Raw genomic sequence first — 21,649 nt, 5'->3', positions numbered from 1 at the left:
GACCACAACTTATTAACTTAAACGTCATAAGCTGAAATATATCATTGAGTGGAAGTTAAAAGCAAATGCGTATTGTGTAGTTTTTTAAAATTAGATTTATATGGATGTCAGAGTCAGTTTAGAGTTGTACCCTTGATACAACCTGAAGGATATTTCCATTCGGCAATGGATTTCAATTCATTACATTTGCTTGTTATCATCTTGACATGCACATAATTGTTTTTTACCGAACCATTCTAACAAATTAACGTCGCTTTGGGACCAGAACAATGGTTAATCGAAAAGCCGTGTACTTATAACTGTGCATATCAAATAGTGTGTAAAATTGATTTTTAAATTTCTGCATGAATATTGGGCAGTGCCAGTTTAATATTGTCATGCTTCATGTACATTTGTGTGTCAAATATGTGAACCGCCCATTCTGGGAGACATAACTTGTCTATGATCGCCTTTCGTTATACATTATGTTTGGTTGTTTTTCTTCCAGAGTCTTCAAACGTTTGTTCTATTGGACCCATTAACTGTTACCGACTCAGCTCTTTCCAAAAACTCTGGAAAACGCAAGAAGTCATCTCCAAAACAACACAACAAAAAATGAAAGGTATGTACATGTTTGTTTCTCTAAATATCTGGCCTTTTTACTACATCGCCATTGGAGGGATATTGTTTTGCCATTATCCATTTAACGGCCATCTGTCTTCTCAGTAACTGTATTGCGGAGATGCACGCGTACAATTATTTGGTTCGAGCTCGTAACTCCAGTTATGTATATTGATTAAAATTAATGTTTTTTTTATTTGTTCTATGTCTGGATCTGTTTCTAATTAACTATTGCATGGAACTTATAAAAAATGTTTAACTTATTAAACTGCGAAGATGCAAGTGTAAATTCTGTTCAATAGCCTTGGTTACTCCAGAGTTATGTCCTTTTTGTATTGCCAATTTTTGCTGCGTCTCCTGGAAGTTCATGACACATAAAATAAAGTATGAATCATGTGTGGTGCACACTCAAATTATAATTGGACAGCCTTGGTTGCTTAAGAGTTAAACCTCCTTAATTGAAATGCACTGAAATTTGTTCGTTCATAGCTGTTTCTATTGCATGGAATTTCATGAAACAATTAATAAATATGTATCATCATACTATGTTGTGCACGCACAATCATGTAAGGATCAACTTGGTATTTCAAGGGTTATACCCCCTTAATCATTTGAAATTGAGTAATTTTCTGCCATGAAATTAAAAATAAGTATTGTATACAATTTAACATAAATGATTGATATCATTTTACCCACACACACGAAGTTTAGGGGGGTATATAGGAATGAGCTTGTCTGTCGGTCTGTCCGTATCCAGTGTCCGCTCTCTAATTCAAGTAGTTTTCATCCGATTCACCAAACTTGGTCAGATGTTGTATCTATATGATTTCTAGGTCAAGTTCGAATATCTGTCATGTCGGGTAAAAAACCAGGTCACGGGGTCACTTAGTGCGTTTTAAACATTGAGCACGGTATCCGCTTACTAATTCAAGTAGTTTTTATCACAGCTTCACCGAACTTGGTAAGAAGTTGTATCTTGATGATGTGTAGGTCAAGTTCGAATATGGGCCATGCTGGGTCACAAACTAGGTCACTTAGTGCGTTTTAAACATTAAGCATGGTATCCACTTTGTTTTAAGACAACATGCAAATTATTCTGTGTCAATGCGGCATGTGGGGTATTCGTCACGTCTGTGACAAAGCTCTAGTTTTTTTTAACTCACCTGATTGCTCAGTTGAGCTTTTGTGACCGGTCTTTGTCCGTCGTATGTCCGTCCGTCCGTCCGTAAACATTTGCTCGTAAACACTCTAGAGGCCACATTTCTTGTCCCATCTTCATGAAACTTGGTCAGAAGCTTTGTCCCAATGAAATCACGGCCAAGTTCGTAACTGGGTTGTGCCTGGTCAAAACCTAGGTCACTGGTTCAAAAAAAGAAAAACCTTGTAAACACTGTAGAAGTCACATTTCATGCCCAATCTGAATGTTTGTCTTAATGATATCTTGGTTGAGTTCAAAAGTGGTTCCGATCCGTTGAAAAACATGGCCGCCAGTGGGCGGGGCAGTTTTCCTTATTTGGCTATAGAGAAACCTTGTTAACACTCCAGAAGTCACACTTTTTGCCCACTCATAATGAAAGATGGTCAAAACATTGGTTCAATTGATGTCTCGGACGAGTTTTAAAATGGTTGAGATCGGTGAAAAAACATGGCCGCCAGTGGGCGGGGCATTTTTCTCTATATGTATATAGTGGCAGTTTTCCCTATTTAGCTATAGAGAAACCTTGTAAACACTCTAGAAGTCACAATGTTTGCCTAATCATCATGAAAGTTAATCAAAAGATTGGTTTTATTGATATCTCGGACGAGTTTGAAAATGGTGAACAGTAGAAAAAAAGGCCGCCAGTGGGCGGGTCATTTTTCTCTATATGTATATAGTGAAAACATTTGAACACAGTAGAAGTCACATTTTTGGCCCAATTTGCATGAAATTTGCTCTTTCTCAGAACAACGGCCGCTATTTCAAGGCGTCAACTAAAAGAAGATGCGACTGTGAGACAGAAAATTTCATCTGGAAGCAGCTGGGAACCACCTTTGTGAAATCTTACATCTTGCAGGTAGGTCCTTAGTCCCTGCTTAATTGTCATTTACTCTGGAGTGAGTGTAAGAATTTACAAATAGTGATGCATACTTCCATTAAGGATTTTATTCCGATGCTTTAATATGTTCTATAATTGATGGTGGTTATCGTTCTGTTTAGCGGAAATGTATTTTGCAAATTAGAAAAACAGACGAATGGGATTCAGTTTTCACAATGTATTTGTTTGTTTTGTGTAGTTTTTCACAGAATTTGAATTAAGTCTTGGAAAAAAATTACTGGTTTCCATAAGAATTGGGAAAAAATAAACTAAGTATAAATTTAATAATAAAATATCAACTGAAAGGGTTGGCTATTTTCAATAAACAAACTTAAGGCTTGCTGATTCATAAAACCATAAATGTGAAGATAATTGATTATTTATCCATGTTTCATGTTCATTACTCTTAATATTATCACATTAATCACCAATTATCATTCGAACCATGGCGTTAACAAAAATTATGTTATTTAAGACACAAAGGATGGACTAGACAAATGGGAGCGAGTGTGGTCAACAACATCAAGAAGCAAGATGATTGACCAAAAGAGGAACAGGGGTCAAACAAGTGGATTTCTTGACCAGCAGGTACATTGTGCAATCATTTGTATTACAATGCAGCTTTTGGTCAGAGCAATGATATTTATGTGTATGTTTTATGCATCAACATTAACCAAAAATGGTGATGGAGCAAAAGAAATACCACTGCCATATGTGTTTCCTGCGTCCTTGTCCAAACTTTCGAATGACCACAACTTATTAACTTAAACGTCATAAGCTGAAATATATCATTGAGTGGAAGTTAAAAGCAAATGCGTATTGTGTAGTTTTTTTAAAATTAGATTTATATGGATGTCAGAGTCAGTTTAGAGTTGTACCCTTGATACAACCTGAAGGATAATTCCATTCGGCAGTGGATTTCAATTCATTACATTTGCTTGTTATCATCTTGACATGCACATAATTGTTTTTTACCGAACCATTCTAACAAATTAACGTCGCTTTGGGACCAGAACAATGGTTAATCGAAAAGCCGTGTACTTATAACTGTGCATATCAAATAGTGTGTAAAATTGATTTTTAAATTTCTGCATGAATATTGGGCAGTGCCAGTTTAATATTGTCATGCTTCATGTACATTTGTGTGTCAAATATGTGAACCGCCCATTCTGGGAGACATAACTTGTCTATGATCGCCTTTCGTTATACATTATGTTTGGTTGTTTTTCTTCCAGAGTCTTCAAACGTTTGTTCTATTGGACCCATTAACTGTTACCGACTCAGCTCTTTCCAAAAACTCTGGAAAACGCAAGAAGTCATCTCCAAAACAACACAACAGAAAATGAAAGGTATGTACATGTTTGTTTCTCTAAATATCTGGCCTTTTTACTACATCGCCATTGGAGGGATATTGTTTTGCCATTATCCATTTAACGGCCATCTGTCTTCTCAGTAACTGTATTGCGGAGATGCACGCGTACAATTATTTGGTTCGAGCTCGTAACTCCAGTTATGTAAATTGATTAAAATTAATGTTTTTTTTATTTGTTCTATGTCTGGATCTGTTTCTAATTAACTATTGCATGGAACTTAGAAAAAATGTTTAACTTATTAAACTGCGAAGATGCAAGTGTAAATTCTGTTCAATAGCCTTGGTTACTCCAGAGTTATGTCCTTTTTGTATTGCCAATTTTTGCTGCGTCTCCTGGAAGTTCATGACACATAAAATAAAGTATGAATCATGTGTGGTGCACACTCAAATTATAATTGGACAGCCTTGGTTGCTTAAGAGTTAAACCTCCTTAATTGAAATGCACTGAAATTTGTTCGTTCATAGCTGTTTCTATTGCATGGAATTTCATGAAACAATTAATAAATATGTATCATCATACTATGTTGTGCACGCACAATCATGTAAGGATCAACTTGGTATTTCAAGGGTTATACCCCCTTAATCATTTGAAATTGAGTAATTTTCTGCCATGAAATTAAAAATAAGTATTGTATACAATTTAACATAAAAGATTGATATCATTTTACCCACACAAACGAAGTTTAGGGGGGTATATAGGAATGAGCTTGTCTGTCGGTCTGTCCGTATCCAGTGTCCGCTCTCTAATTCAAGTAGTTTTCATCCGATTCACCAAACTTGGTCAGATGTTGTATCTATATGATTTCTAGGTCAAGTTCGAATATGGGTCATGTCGGGTTAAAAACCAGGTCACGGGGTCACTTAGTGCGTTTTAAACATTGAGCACGGTATCCGCTTACTAATTCAAGTAGTTTTCATCACAGCTTCACCGAACTTGGTCAGAAGTTGTATCTAGATGATGTGTAGGTCAAGTTTGAATATGGGCTATGCTGGGTCACAAACTAGGTCACTTAGTGCGTTTTAAAAATTAAGCATGGTATCCACTTTGTTTTAAGACAACATGCAAATTATTCTGTGTCAATGCGGCATGTGGGGTATTCGTCACGCCTGTGACAAAGCTCTAGTTTTTTTTAACTCACCTGATTGCTCAGTTGAGCTTTTGTGACCGGTCTTTGTCCGTCGTATGTCCGTCCGTCCGTAAACATTTGCTCGTAAACACTCTAGAGGCCACATTTCTTGTCCCATCTTCATGAAACTTGGTCAGAAGCTTTGTCCCAATGAAATTACGGCCAAGTTCGAAACTGGGTTGTGCCTGGTCAAAAACAAGGTCACTGGGTCAAAAAAAGAAAAACCTTGTAAACACTGTAGAAGTCACATTTCATGCCCAATCTGAATGTTTGTCTTAATGATATCTTGGTTGAGTTCAAAAGTGGTTCCGATCCGTTGAAAAACATGGCCGCCAGTGGGCGGGGCAGTTTTCCTTATTTGGCTATAGAGAAACCTTGTTAACACTCCAGAAGTCACACTTTTTGCCCACTCATCATGAAAGTTGGTCAAAACATTGGTTCAATTGATGTCTCGGACGAGTTTTAAAATGGTTGAGATCGGTGAAAAAACATGGCCGCCAGTGGGCGGGGCATTTTTCTCTATATGTATATAGTGGCAGTTTTCCCTATTTAGCTATAGAGAAACCTTGTAAACACTCTAGAAGTCACAATGTTTGCCTAATCATCATGAAAGTTGGTCAAAAGATTGGTTTTATTGATATCTCGGACGAGTTTGAAAATGGTGAACAGTAGAAAAAAAGGCCGCCAGTGGGCGGGTCATTTTTCTCTATATGTATATAGTGAAAACATTTGAACACAGTAGAAGTCACATTTTTGGCCCAATTTGCATGAAATTTGCTCTTTCTCAGAACATTTGTTTCCTTGATACGAGAGTTGAGTTCAAAAATGGTTCCGGTCAGTTGAATAACATGGCTGCTGGGAGGGAGGCAGTTTTCTCATTGTGCCCCCCCCCCTTTCGAAGAAGAGGGGGTATATGGTTTTGCTCATGTCGGTCCGTCCGTCCACCAGATGGTTTCCGGATGATAACTCAAGAGCGCTTATGCCAAGGATCATGAAACTTCATAGGTACATTGATCATGACTCCCAGATGACCCCTATTGATTTTCAGGTCACTAGGTCAAAGGTCAAGGTCACAATGACCCGAAATAGTAAAATGGTTTCCGGATGATAACTCAAGAACGCTTATGCCTAGGAACATGAAACTTCATAGATACATTGATCATGACTCACAGATGACCCCTATTCATTTTCAGGTCAAAGGTCAAGGTCACAGTGACCCAATGCAGTAAAATGGTTTCTGGGTGATAACTCAAGAACGCTTATGCCTAGGATCATGAAACTTCATAGATACATTGATAATGACTCGCAGATAACCTCTATTGATTTTCAGGTCGCTATGTCAAAGGTTAAAGTCAGGATGACCCGAAATAGTTAAATGGTTTCCGGATGATAACTCAAGAACTGCGACAGCTTCAACGTTTTATTATAATGGTGTGTTAACCTGTAATTCTCTTCCAGAATCTATTCAATGTATAAATAGTCACTTCAAATTCAAAAAAGAAGTCAAAAAACATTTTCTTAGGGATTGAGCATAGCAGACGGTGTTGTTTATTTTAAGTATTTAGATATCCCATGTCTTTGTTAAGTAACGAGTTTATATAATCATGTGCTCGCTAAATTGTTGAACGCATATATACATTTTGTAAATTTTACATATGCTACATGTAACTAAAGTACAAAATAATTCAATAACCATTTTACATAATATGAATATAGTTAGCTGCTATCTAGTTTATGTGCTGTATGAAGCAGTAATGTAAAGGACCCTTTGGAAATAAGTCGCAAGACTTTCAAGGGCTTTCCTGGCATTACATGTCCTTTTATCAGACTAAAACAAACTACAAACTATAAGTAAACAGTCTAATGTAAATGTACCGATAATTGTATACCATATGAAGGCAATTTAATCTGTGATATTTTTGTGTTAAATCTATGTGATTGTCTTAAGCTGAATTTGGTTTAAACTAGGATCATGAAACTTCATAGATGGTTCCGGTCAGTTGAATAACATGGCTGCTGGGAGGGAGGCAGTTTTCTCATTGTGCCCCCCCCCCCTTTCGAAGAAGAGGGGGTATATGGTTTTGCTCATGTCGGTCCGTCCGTCCACCAGATGGTTTCCGGATGATAACTCAAGAGCGCTTATGCCAAGGATCATGAAACTTCATAGGTACATTGATCATGACTCCCAGATGACCCCTATTGATTTTCAGGTCACTAGGTCAAAGGTCAAGGTCACAATCACCCGAAATAGTAAAATGGTTTCCGGATGATAACTCAAGAACGCTTATGCCTAGGAACATGAAACTTCATAGATACATTGATCATGACTCGCAGATGACCCCTATTTATTTTCAGGTCAAAGGTCAAGGTCACAGTGACCCAATGCAGTAAAATGGTTTCTGGATGATAACTCAAGAACGCTTATGCCTAGGGTCATGAAACTTCATAGATACATTGATCATGACTCGCAGATAACCTCTATTGATTTCCAGATCGCTAGGTCAAAGGTTAAGGTCAGGATGACCCGAAATAGTAAAATGGTTTCCGGATGATTACTCAAGAACGCTTAGGCCTTGGATCATAAAACGTCATAGGTACATTGATCATGACTCGCAGATGACCCCTTATTGATTTTCAGGTCACTAGGTCAAAGGTCAAGGTCACGGTGACCCGAAATAGTAGAATAGTTTCCAGATGATAACTCAAGAACGCTTATGCCTAGGATCATGAAACTTCATTGGTACATTTATCATGATTCGCAGATGACCCCTATTGATTTTCAGGTCAATAGGTCAAAAGTCTAGGTCACGATGACCCGAAATAGTAAAATGGTTTCCGGATGATAACTCAAGAACGCTTATGCCTTGGATCATGAAACTTCATAAATACATTGATCATGACTCGCAGATGACCCCTATTGATTTTCAGGTCACTAGGTCAAAGGTCAAGGTCACGGTGACCTGAAATAGTAAATGGTTTCTGGATGATAACTCAAGAACGCTTATGCTTAGGTTCATGAAACTTCATAGGTATATTGATCATCTCGCAGATGACCCCTATTGATAATCAGGTCACTAGGTCAAAGGTCATGGTCACAGTGCCAAAAAACGTATTCACACATTGGCTGTCAAGGTCACAGTGACTCAACTTAGAAAAATGGTTTCTGGATGATAACTCAAGAATGTTTACGCCTAGGATCATGAAACTTCATAGGTACATTGATCATGACTCGCAGATGAAATAATGATGAAACTTGACCAGGATGTTTGTCTGGTCAATATCTATGTCAATTTTGACATTTGGTAAAGATTGAATGAACCGACTCCTCTCAGGTGAGCGAACTTGGGCCATCTTGGCTCTCTTGTTGTTGTTTAACTGTTTGTTGGGATCAGTTTTTTTGATTGAATTTTTTTCTGTCTGTGCTGTTGAATTGAATGTAATAAATTACAAATTAAATGTGTATCATCATATTCAAGGAATTTGATATAAATCATTTTCATTTTATATGTTTAAATGTTTCTTATAGAATGAAAAAATCCCGAACCCAAGAACCAAGAAAGTGACCCCTAAACCAAAAGGTGCATCGACTCCAAAGTCAACTCTAAAAAGGGCATCACATCCACAAGATGCCTCATTTCCAAAAGAGGCGACAATATTATTAAAATTCTGCAAACAAACTGTTTGAACCGGGACTTTAATTGTTAACTCTTTCAATGTGTTTCAACACTCGTATTCTGTAAGCAATCCGTCACATTTGTTTTTTCATTTTCTGTGAGTCTTTTTATTTTTAAGTTAAAGAAATGTGAATTATTAAGAGTATTTGGTCATTATCTTTTTTTCTTGCTATAAAAGTTTAAGTAAAAGTGTCTTTGTACGTTTATTATAGGCTTTATGTATGTTACTTCTATGTTATGTATTGATAACTGTTGGTTTTACTTTGGTATTGTCTTTTTTTAAAGATTTCCAAAGTATTCGGTATTTGTTCCATGGGTATAGCTCTTGCTCTTACTAACATGCCATTTATTTTCTCATCTATACTTTTTTATAATATAATATATATGGTACACTAACATGGTACCATGTAAGTGTTCGTGTGTTGTAAATAGATGCATTTGCGGGAAATAAAAAAAAACTAGCATTTTGTATCTACAAACATTTATGTTACCAGACAACCTGTAGAATAGATTTTTTTGATAGTCCTATTAGGAACTCTGATTGATAATGGGTTAACTTTATTTTATGAAATTGTTGATTGATGAGTATTCATGGGGCTTTAATTTGATTTTGATACTCTTCATTTAAAAGATTGTTAAGTCTAACCAGGTCCTTTGTGTTGTATTATAGTAATTGATTATTTCATTCAAATAATGGTCTGTCTTGTATCCTGGTTTTATGTTTGTTTTTATCCCCACGTTTTTCGAGAAAAAGTGGTGATATTGTGGTGATGTGCGTCTGTTCTGGTTTCTGGATGATAACTCGCTCATCTGAGAGGAGTCGGTTCATTCAATCTTTACCAAATGTCAAAATTGACCTAGATATTGACCAGACAAACATCCTGGTGAAGTTTCATCATTATTTCATCTGCGAGTCATGATCAATGTACCTATGAAGTTTCATGATACTTGAGTTATCAAGTAACTGTTTACTTGAAACAGTAACATGTGGTGTCCCTCAGGGTAGTATTTTAGGACCTCTTCTTTTTCTATGCTATGTAAATGACATGGAAATAAGTATAGGCAAAGATTGCAAACTACTGTTATATGCTGATGATAGCGCCATAATTTTCTCACATCAAGATCCAAATGTCATAAGTAAAAAAATAGCAAACTGCAATAACTGGCTTGTTGACAACAAGTTGTCTCTTCATATAGGTAAAACAGAATGTATACTTTTTGGAAGTAAGCGGAAAATTAAAAAGATCGAAAATTTCTCAGTCATATGTAATAATCAAACTATAAAGTCTCAAAAATCGGTGAAATATTTAGGTCATGTTCTAGATAACACCCTGTCAGGTAATAAATGTGAAAACGACATCACCAGTAAGGTCAACTCGAGACTTAAGTTCATGTATAGACACAACAGTGCACTGGATTTTAACACTAGGAAATCCCTCTGTAATTCACTAATTCAATGCTTATTTGACTACGCTTGTTCCGCCTGGTGTAATAACTTGGGGAAAACTCTTAAGTCTAAATTACAAATTACACAAAACAAGGTTGTGCGATTCATTTTAAATGTTCCACCAAGAACCACACTGACCTGCTCAGATTTTCACAAACTAGGAATATTAAAACTTAATGATAGAGTGAAACAACTGAGTCTAAATCATGGACATAATTTTTTTTATGACAAATGTCAAGTGTATATGAAAGAAAACTTTATTAAGAAATCTGATGTTTATAGCTACTGCACACGAAATAGCAAATGTAATTTCTATGTTCCTGTCATAAAATCAGCGACAGCTTAAACTTTTTATTATAATGGTGTGTTAACCTGGAATGCTCTTCCAGAATCTATTCAATGTATAAATAGTCTCTTCAAATTCAAAAAAGAAGTAAAAAAACATTTTCTTAACAAGTACCTTTAGGGATTGAGCATAGCAGACGGTGTTGTTTATTTTAAGTATTTAGATATCCCATGTCTTTGTTAAGTAACGAGTTTATATAATCATGTTCTCGCTAAATTGTTGAACGCATATATACATTTTGTAAATTTTACATATGCTACATGTAACTAAAGTACAAAATAATTCAATAACCATTTAACATAATATGAATATAGTTAGCTGCTATCTAGTTTATGTGCTGTATGAAGCAGTAATGTAAAGGACCCTTTGGAAATAAGTCGCAAGACTTTCAAGGGCTTTCCTGGCATTACATGTCCTTATCAGACTAAAATAAACTATAAGTAAACAGTCTAATGTAAATGTACCGATAATTGTATACCATAAGAAGGCAATTTAATCTGAGATATTTTTGTGTTATATCTATGTGATTGTCTTAAGCTGAATTTGGTTTAAACTTCTTTGTGAAAATTGTAAATCTTATTAAGGTATGTAAATGTATCTCAAATGTTTATCTCATTGAGTCACTTTTAATTCTGTGATGCTAAATAAACGTGTTTGTTCTAATCTGATTTTGTTTTAAGCATCTGAGAAATTGTATTAATGTATTGTAAATATAGCACACATGTATACCTCATGATTTCAATTTGATCTGTGATATTTTAGTGCTCAGTATATGTGTTTATTTTAAATTTCTGAGAAATTGTATTAAGGTATTGTAAATGTAACACACATGTATACCTCATGATTTCACTTTGATATGTGATATCTTTAGTGCTCAGTATAGGTGTTTGTTTTAAATTTATCTTGTTCGTATGCAAAATGTGATAAATTGTTTATGTTATTATTTGACATGTATATGCCGAATAAATCTATCTATCTATCTGTCCGTCCGTCCTGGCCACCTGCTCCTCCTACACTTTTAGCACTTGAAACTTGAAACTTACATACATGGTAGCTATGAGCATATGTGCGACGGTGACAGTGACGGAATTTTGATCTGACCCCTGGGTCAAAAGTAATGGGGGTTGGGGCGAGGCCGGGTCAGAGATTTTCACTCATTTTTTTTATGTTATTTCCCATTAACTTTTTCATTTAGCACCGATTTACTTCACGTTGATACTGAGCCTCCTAATACGGTTAATCTCAACTATGCATGGCCCAATTACCAACCCTGGGGCTCCCCGGCCACATAGGCCACGCCCACCCTACATTGACTTTTACTATAATTTCTTAATTTCTACACCGATTCACTTCAAATTGATACTGAACCTCTCTTATGACAATACGGTCAATCTCAGCTATGCATGGCCCCATTACAACCCTAGGGCACCCCGCCCACATAGGCCACGCCCACATAGGCCACGCCCACATAGGCCACGCCCACCCAAAATTGCCTTTTACTATTATTTCTTCATTTCTACACCGATTCACTTCAAATTGATACTAAACCTCTCTTATGACAATACGGTCAATCTCAGATATACATGGCCCCATTACCAACCCTGGGGCGCCCCGCCCACATAGGCCCGGCCCACATAGGCCAAGCCCACCCAAAATTGCCTTTTACCATAATTTCCTTATTTTTACACCGATTCACTTCAAATTGATACTGAACCTCTCTTATTACAATACAGTCAATCTAAACTATGCATGACCCCATTACCAACCCTGGGGCGCCCCGCCCACATAAGCCACGCCCACCCAAAATTGCCTTTAACTATAATTTCTTTATTTCTACACCGATTCACTTCTAATTGATACTGAACTTCTCTTATGACAATACGGTCAATTTCAACTATGCATGGCCCCATTACCAACCCTGGGGCGCCCCTGGGTCAAACATTCGGCGTGGGGATACGCGTCGGCCTCTGCCGTGCCATTTCTAGTATTAATTTATTATAGATCTAGACCAAAGTTAGATTTAGACCAAAGTTTAGTCAAATTACACTGAAACCTTTGTGGCATGTTAGTGCAATGCTAAATAACATACATACGCATATAAACCTTTTGCCATTTGTTCTCTTATGTCTATGTTGTGCATGCGATAGTATGCTTCATTTGTTTGTTATTGATGGATAATACACCAGAGAAATAAATATGCAATATGCTCAGATAACTTGTCTTTTAGGATATATAGTAAAAAGGAACGATCACGTTAATCGACATGTTTTGGAAATTATACTTTTCTGTATCTTGTGAGACATAATTATCTTGTACTAAAAAGTTGTTTCATCGTTGGTTTTCAAAAAGGCATTCTAAACCATGAACTAAATGCAGCATTTGTTTAAATTTTACAATGACGGATAGTTCACACTAAGATGTTTAAGCCACTCACCTGGAAATGACATACGCATTAATCAAAACAAAACATAAAGATGCAATTTGAAAGTTTGCAAAAATGTCATACTAAATCTATAGCCTAGTTAGCAAGTTTTTTAATATCTTAAAACCGAAAGTAGGATCATTCTTTAAGTTTCATCATTCTCAAAACAGTCTTCCCTGACAGACAAACTCTGGTAGAAATAACAAGTTTCAATATTTACAAGGATATATTTTAGCTAACCTAAATGTCAGTTAACTGTTCAGTACAACATTGGTCACATATACACTGTATATGCATTTTGTTGGAGTCCTTCATTTTGTAATGATCCACCTCACTAAAATCCTGATGGTCCACCGTAATTTAGAACAACATGTGGTAAGACTCTGTGAATATGGTCTATGTATTTTGCACAGTCTTCCGCTGTTAGGTTGTTCCAAAACTCTGTTATTCCATGGACAAGTTGAGCCTTTGTTCAGGGCTTCACTTGTCGCTTTAAATAATCCTTCAATGTTGCCCAAACATTCTCTATAGGATTCAGGTCCGGACTCGATGCTGGTGCATGCATGGTCTGCACTATGTGATCATTCAACCACTGCATAGTTGATCGACTGGTGTGTTTGGCGTCATTATCCTTAAAAATAAACATTATATATATTTTATGAAGTCAACCATACCATTTGCATACATGACTTATTCCGCACATGGACATGAATGTAAGCCTAACAATTCTCATTTATACACAGAAGAATTGTTCTACTGTATCCCTAGGACTAATTGCTTTGGATATCGGGTGAAATAAAATCATTAGATACACATTTGACTCAAAAACATTAAATATTATTTATAACAAACTTATTGTCCCATGTATTCGTATATTTTAGGTTAATGGGGCAAAAATGGAACTCCACAAACACCAGCAAACTTGACGAATTAATATTCTCCGCCAAATGAAAATATATCCTTTAGTTGCAATCAATAAAAGGGTACAACTCTGAACAAACCAAATCATCCTAACGAAACGTATGCAAGAACCACAGAAGAATGATGATACACATTTAATTGTAATCACATTAAATTCCATACAACAGCGCAGACAAACAACATTCTCAATTTCAATTAATTTAATGGTCATAAAACTAGAGCTGAATCAATAAAACTTTCAAGTGTAACAACACAAAATGATACTTTAAAATATATTTAAATTTTATGTCATTTCATACAATAGTTATTCAGAAACAGCTCATGGCAGAAAATACTGGAGCTTTGTCACAGACAAGACATAAACTCCCACACGCTGCTGCACTGAAACATACTATTTTGAATGCTCTTTCTTCTTGAAACAAAAGAAGCTAAGCTATGTTTAAGAATTATTATGCCATAATCATTTATGGCCATTTTGACCATTGAACTCATGAATTCTTTTGCATGACACACCATCCAATGACTGAAACAAAACATTAATGTACTGAGTCATTTTCAAATCTCACAATGAATGACATAGTTATGGCCCAGACAAGATCATTTATTACCGTTTTTGACCTTTGAACTCAAAGTATGACCCCGATCAAACTTTTTAAATTGAAAACAATTCACAGTTGGCTGAAGGAAATGGTCAGCTATTTTATTCCTCCAAAACAGTATAAAAATCATGTGACAATGTCATTAAATACATCAATTATTAAATATCTACAATATTTTTACAGTACATACAAATAATCCGTATAATATAACAATGCAATTATGTTACATTAATAATTGATTATTGATGGGAAAACTATATACCTGATAAAGTCGAAATCCATTTGGATATTTTCTGTTGTAAAATGGCAAGAGACTTGATTTCACGATTTGCTGGTATAAAACGGAGTCCATTATGCCAGTGAAAACACAACAGCGTGTTGGTCCCTGATAACTGATGCCTCCCCACATGTGAACCTGAAATTCAGCATGGGACCATGAGCATGTTTGCTTTAAAAACTATGATTTATTGTGCAACAGGTAAAGAGAAAGAAGTGAACTTATATCAAGTCGCTGTGTCATGACAAAGTTACGAGCCTCACCATAAAATAATACACTATTGTTTCCTTCGATCTCAGTGTGACATTGACCTTTCTTATAACCACTCACCTCTTTGGCGTGACACATTGTTTTATGATTTTGAACATTTATGGAAAGTTATTTGACATTCAGCTTGCAAACGACAGGCTGATAAGCTGGACAAGAAAGTAATACCCTTTTTTCAACCGGCAGGTGTTTAACCTTGAGATTAAAGACAGTATATCATCTTGCTCATGACACATTGCCTCATTTTGGTGAATATCATGTTTGTCAAACATAATCTGGATGGAAGACAAACCATAGGACGGACGCACATATACCAAAATACAATTGTGACCATAAATTTAATTCTGTTGAGTTCACCGCATTGATAAAAACTGTTTGCAAATAAAGTAATAGCTAATCAAGTGAATTATAGATGATTTTCATACATCATAATACCGAATATCTCATAAAAACAAGGAATTGTGTTTTTATTGAAGATATGATGTTGCAACAATAAAAACTTAACCATTTTCAGAAAAATATGCGATCACAACTAATATGGAACAGTGTTAGTGTATGTTTCATGATACAATAAACCAAACATATTTTCAGAATGCACATGTATACCTAATTAAGTTGTGTATTTATTATTGCTATTGTAATTACTAATATGTAAGGTTATGTTAAAAGATTATTTACATCAATATTTCTATCTTATACATAAGCAGAAGTTAAACGTTAAAGTGGTCAAACTATTTGAGAGTTGAACTCAGTTCATCTCGTGCATGTAAAGACTAGTTAAAATATTGGAATGTTTGTCAATAAGCAAGTAAACATGATATAGTGTGGGGTAAATCAATTGAAAAGTTTAAAACCATATGTTAAGATTAAGAAATTGAGGGATTATATAACTGACAGACATTTGATTAACGGAACAGGTCAACCTATTGCCATATAGAATTGTTATTACCTCATTTATCCTTGTAACGGTACACATGAAAGGGGTCAACAGAAAATCTTATTTGTACAGGCCATATAAGTGAACTCACAGGCATTCACAGGCAAACACAACATAAAGTTTTATAACACACCGAATAATGAGGTTTTAGAATATTCTATAAGCAAGTAAGAACTCGAATAGTTCGGGCTATCAATTCCCAAGGTGCAATGTAACCAATCCGTAATAAGCCCGGACCTTGGTGAACAATGGACATTACAAGTAAATTTTATGTATGTGTCTTATGCATCTTTACATGAAGACTATGTTCTATTTTCTTTAACAACTAATACATTAGCAACTGAATTTCTTGTCAGTCAATCAGACTGACACAAAAGTGACATGCTTTGGTCTTCTGTCAGTCTTGCACCAAAACGTTCACATGTATTGTGGTACAAAGGTTTCAAAATTGAATTAATCACCCTCTCAAAGATGTAAAAGACCATTTAATAAAACAGCAGGTAAACAAATATCACAAACCTTCAAGGCATGCTTTGGCTTTGGACACTTCCTTGGATGACTGGCCAATGATGAACTTCTCTGATAGAACTAGAAAGAGCCGCTTGCTGACATTTCTATTGATGTCTCATCTGTAATAAATATTCAGAGATACACATGTACATAATAAAACCTATAGTTATGATACATGTACCATTAGGTAAGCAAATTGACATTTATATGATGTGCATGCAAAGAATTCAAATTAAGCTAATACTCCTTCAATCATCCAGTTGCTGGCATTTAAAAAAATATAAATATGAACATACCAACTCATCCCAAAGACACCTGTTAGAGAACCTCCACAATAATGCAAATGTGACATCCATAATGTTAAGTTACACAATACGATTCTATACAGCAGATTCAGAAAGACAAAATCCCACAATTTTAAGTCAATAAGGAGCTACTAGACTTAATCCCAACACAAATTAAGAGCACTTTTACAGTAAAATAATACACACATATCTTAAATTTCATGAAATTTCTTACAATAGTTACAAAAAAAACACAGCAGCGCCAGGAGAGATAACATTCCTTATAATTTAAATCAATTCAGGGGCCATTACTACACTTAAGTTACCAAGTTCATCTTGATAAAACTTTAATGCTAGTACAAACATTTAAATGTCAGGGATGGAAAATCGTGTTTGCCCTTGAGCCCAGGGCAAGTCGATTTTGGCCTGAGCAACTCCATTTCAAAAAATCGCTCATAAGCAGTCAGCACTGGTTTATTGCACGTCACACAAAGAATCAAACACCTGTTAACAGCGGATTAAAGACGCGTCCGCAATTAATGAGGGTGGTCAATTTTGGAAACTGTTAGAGAAAACATCGCAAAACAATTTAAGAGACTTGAGGCCTGTTGTGTACATATAGATCGATTATCTGTGTCATTGTGTTATCAATGTTATAGCAGTTTCTTTGTTTTGTCTGCTAATGTGACTGCGCGCACTGGTTTATAATTGGTCTTTGATATACAGACATTTGTTTGATTCCGTGCATGTTTGTAAGCTATTATTGCGTCGACAACGATAAAAAACATTGGACAAGACTAACACAGATTGATAATAGTTGAAACCGATGAAAAACATGTCTGATAAAAATGCACACAAAACAACAACATAGCAAACGAAACAATCAATTGAGTGAACTCGTATGTTCCGTTTAAAAAAATTGCCTTAGGGATCATACAAAGCCTAAGGTATATATTATAACATAATTGTCCATGATTTTGGATATACATTTTCAGATACTTTTTCCTGATTTAAACCAGACTAATTGATGTTGTCGGAATATTTTATCCCTATCATGACATTATGTCAAAGGGACCTTGTATACTAATTACTATACACACTAGAAATTGTTTTAAATTGTTATCATTACAAACATTCCTGTAAAAATAACATCTAGGAATTCTTCTCTTGTCCGCAACATTTCTAATGTAAAATGCCTCCTCAAAGAACAATTTTTGGCGCTTATCAGTTGGCAATAAATAGTCGATATAAACGGACTGCCAGAGCCTTTGATAATTTTTGCTATGACGGCTCTGGCAGTCCATATGCACCCCTTCATAAACATGGGTGCAGTTCAGCGCAGAGAATCCGTGCGCTTCACTAAACAGACGTCGTTCCAGACAAATTGAGGAAAATAATGAATAAGCTTCATAAGCATGTAAAATTTACCTGAATGGCAACCTACGGATGTTATCCTTTGCATGCACCCTGTAAAAACACGACGATGTTTCAACAGACTTTCCTCACTGACATGTTTTATGTTTAAATTTGAAAAAGTGTATTCTGTATCAAATAACACATCGTTATCAACTTTGTAGGCTCCAACACATAACCCGACGTGCAAAATATTGGTGTACTGCGACCTAACCAATATTGGGTCAATTTTCCAATATGGCGGATACAGCGTTCGAAAGCAAAACTAAGTCAATAATAAGCAATTATTTATTGTTTTAATGGTACCATTCGTATGAGTTTGTGGTTTAGACAGGTAAACGTTGATAAGCTCTTGCAGTTTCAGTGTTCCTTAACCATTGCATTGTTGATTAAATTGTGCACCCATGGGCAAGAGCCGGCGCATGGCAACTATCAGCTTACCATGTGGTTATAAAGCTGAGAGTTGAATTATTGCAACTAGGCAATACGACGCGTGTTTGTAGGTCCACTCAAGTTTTTTCTGTATTATTTTAACTGTTGCAATGGACAAACTAACACCGAAAACGTAGTAGATTTTGTCTTTCACCTCAGAGGCTGTTAGTTCGTTATTTTGTCTGTACAAAAAAATTCACAAACTCATAATGTTCCTTTTTCACCTTAATTGTTCGGTGGGTAGGGCGCTGTTGTTCCGAACGCAGTCTGGCGTTTATTTTTCTAATTCCTCTGTCCGTAATTGAATACGAATGTTCCAATCTAAATCTCTTTGCAATCGCCACTGAAATGTATCCATCAGAAAACAACCTCTTTATTTTTGATCGAAAAAACCTCGGAGTTCTGTAAGGCATTTTAGTAGAAAACGTTTGGAGAGAGTTTTCTTCGTTGTTGTTGTTAAACTAACTTCCGCCAAATGCTTTATTTTCTTTTAACCAAAGTGATTAACACATCCAAGGATACTTTGCACTATGAGTAGAGTGATAACTTCCTTTTATTGAGGTCTTTAACATTTGAAATTTTATATAAAAGATATTTATAGATTCCCTATTATACGCACATTTAGGAACGAAGTTAAGATGGCCGCGTTTACTGTAGCTTTTGATAGTACTGCGCAAGCGTACGGCTGAAAAGGCGGAGTCATTATCGCGAGCTACGCTAGCGATAATAAATCCGCCTTTTCAGTCCTACGCATGCGTAATACTATCAAAAGGTTACATTCTTAACCCCACCTTTTCACCCGTACACATGCGCAGAGTGCAAGCATTCCTATTAATCCCCAAAAATCACTAAAAAACCATAGTAGGGATTGTAAGGGAATAATCCCTAAAAAAAACCCGGATTGTTAGAGATTAATCCCCAAAAATATCCATCCCTATGCAACCCCTTATTTGCGGAACAAAATCCTTAACCCAAATGTATAAACCCACCATTTGAACTATTTAGCCTGTGAGTAAAACCGAAACTAATAACTAAGTTAATGCATTCCAAGAACGTCTGCAAGTTCAAGTTGTCAAAATGCATACCTTACATATACAAAAACTTTTGCATTTAGTCGACGGAAGAATGCTTCTGCGGTAAAACAATGAAAGACCCACATGAAAGGCCAAAGTCGGAATGTCATTATCGCTGTCCTGAAGACAGCAGCAAGATTGTGGAGGGCACTGGAGGATTAGCATCTATACCAATTGGGGTAAAACAACGTTATATATAACAACGATTTCTTTTCAAACTCTTACAATTTTCAAATATTTACGTTTTTCATCAATTTACTAGCGGTATAGAGCACGCAATTAAATAAAATCAGTAAAGCGTGACAAATGTATATACATAGATAACAATTACTGCTTCATCAGTTAAAGTTTAAGATAATATGTCAATTCAAACACAATTCTTGTAATTCATACAACTTTTCCTGTCGAGATGCTATTTGTAAATAGGTTTGGTACCATTCGACAAAATTATCAACATTTAAGTGTTAAGTTTTAACTAATTTAATGCAAATGGTCAAATATTTTTGTCTAAAATTTTTGATGCTAGTTGTCATACGTTGCCCCATTACGCTTTTAGTTACATCCTGTGGGCCACCGCCTGAAATTGTAAACGGAAATGCAACGTTACCAAAGAATATCAACTTAACATACGGTTCAATCGCAGATGTTCAATGTAACCCGTGATTCAGTAGCAAACCCACAATCATTTGCCTTTCTAACACATCATGGGAAAGAATGACCTGCGAACAAGTTACGGTTCTAAACATTTATTTTAAAGTGTTAAATAAATTGATATTTGATAATAGAACGTGTACATAAAGCTGTACAACTAATTTGATATCGCTCAAGTCATGAATTATACTATTTCCATGTTTTATAACAACCGTCTACTAGTAAGATCCTATAAATAAACAAAGAAAACACGAAACAATGCACATTAAATTAAATTAAATGTATTTAAGCTCAACTGATAAATTGTCTCCTGTGTGGGAATTTTTTATAACTATAATCCTAGCTCAACTTTGACCGTGATTTATTAAAAATGTTAACAAGTGTATTGTTGGTGTATCCTATGTACGTTACCAGTGGATAATACTTGTAGAGGGTACACGTACTAATTAAAAATACAATGGTAGTTAATACTACAGTATATTATACATTCTTATTAAATGTATCAAGGTACGCTCAGCATTCAAATTACACCACATTCAGGTACAACAACAACGGTTCAAACTACCGAGACAACATATACGACACAGGCCAACTCCCCAACAACAACGCAAATATCAACGGTCAATCCCGTAACATCACCAGTTACAACGTTCTCAACGATCATATCAACTTCAACAACAAAAGTTCAGTCAAGCGGGACAACAAATACTTTACGAGACAAAGAACTAACAACTACGATAGCAACGTCGCACGATATCTCAACATCATCGACGAATATTCAATCAACGACTTCTTTGTCGGCAAATGACGGTCAATCGGCCGCTTCTGAAGTTTCTAAAGGTGGTATACATAAATACTTAGTTTTATAATGGCATTAATTGAAGTATTTGTTCTAGAAAAACAACAACCAAATATTGGCAACAATAACGGTGTTTCAACAAATGAAGTGCATACATAATTTGTGCTGAAGAAAGAAGGAGCTCAGCCGGTTCATGACATACCTAAAAAACAAGCAAATCCTAATTTTGTATTAGAAAATCAAAACACTGGTAACGCAACACCAATAAGTACAGCGAATGTACTTCAGTTGGACAACGATGATGGAGATATGTATATAGAGATAGATACAAATGAAACATACGCGGCCATTGATGATTTACTAGAGGACAACAGCAACTACGTACGATTACACTAACCAAAAATTCATGGACTCGAAAATCGA

The sequence above is a fragment of the Dreissena polymorpha genome, chromosome 2 (assembly GCF_020536995.1).
Source record: "Dreissena polymorpha isolate Duluth1 chromosome 2, UMN_Dpol_1.0, whole genome shotgun sequence".
Classification (NCBI taxonomy): domain Eukaryota; kingdom Metazoa; phylum Mollusca; class Bivalvia; order Myida; family Dreissenidae; genus Dreissena; species Dreissena polymorpha.
The sequence above is the reverse complement of the archived record's forward strand: the minus strand, read 5'-3'. Positions refer to the sequence as shown.